Here is a 1,244-nt window from a genome sequence, read left to right as displayed (position 1 = left end):
AATCGTATACCAGGTACGCTCTCTCATACACTATTCTGCCTTACAATATTATTAAGTGATTTCACTCTGCACTCTCATATTGAGAGCCTTCAGCCTTGCTTTCGAGGCTCATCACCACTCACCCTGACTTGGGCGTCGGAGTGCCATTGCAGGTACCTCCCCCCCGGTCATAGCTTGGAGCTTCCGGACGGTTGAAGATCAAAAGACAGCAGGAGCGCCACGTCATCCAAGTTAGTCCATTCGTTCCCCAAAATATTCATACCGAAACACTATGTAAGAATATAAGACACCAAACTAGGTAGAGAAAACTAGAAACATGATGCAAATCCATTCCAAAAGATGTTTTAATTTTCAAATTTCAAAATCTGAAAAATGTTCAAATCAACCTCATGTCAACTTGGTCATGCTTACTCTTGCATGAAACTAATCAAAAGGACTTCTTCTGGGTAATATTTTCACTATATAATGTAGTTTTGATGTGCTTATGTTTGTAGAGAAAATTTTAATCCTAAGATTGTGGGCTGGGTTTGAGGGATCGTGTGGTATATTGACTGTGATTTTGGCTGTTTAGAATCACATCAGAGATAGAAAAAACCAATGCGTTAAATGTTAAATGGTGTTACTTCCTGCCTCTTATCAATTTTCTTTCTAAATAGAAATGTGTGAGTGTTTTACAAAATATTGAGTAAGTCTCTACTGAAAACATCTTTGGGGAAAATAAAATCCATAATAATAGGGTGCAGGAAGAAATTTGAGGGAGTGCAGGAAATAACGGTAAATTTTTAAAACATGTAACTAATGCTGAAACTAAGAGTTTGAGCTGGTAATTGTATACCCACGACACTAGTAACTCAAATATATTTTGGCTTAATTAGATTCCCTTAAACTCATTTAGGCTTACATAATTATAATTGGTGTTACATTTTTTTCAAACAAACTATTTCTAACACTCAATTACGACCCTCAAAATCGTGTTTTTAATCAATTTTAAGTATTAATAAAATATCATCTAAAAATGTGTTTCTAGTCTTTATCATATTAAATTTCATGATTTTGTTTGACCATATTGATAGCAGAAACGAATGGTAATAATCAATCAATTAGTGTTAAGAGAAAAAATCATTCTTAGACTAAGATTGGAGTAATAAGCATATGAATAAAGTCTATCTAAATGCAAAGCAAAATATTCAAATGTAGAGTTGAGAGAAGTCAAATGTGGATTTCAGAATCCCACTAATCGGGGA

Source organism: Vigna radiata, unplaced genomic scaffold (assembly GCF_000741045.1).
Source record: "Vigna radiata var. radiata cultivar VC1973A unplaced genomic scaffold, Vradiata_ver6 scaffold_386, whole genome shotgun sequence".
Lineage (NCBI taxonomy): Eukaryota > Viridiplantae > Streptophyta > Magnoliopsida > Fabales > Fabaceae > Vigna > Vigna radiata.
The sequence above is the reverse complement of the archived record's forward strand: the minus strand, read 5'-3'. Positions refer to the sequence as shown.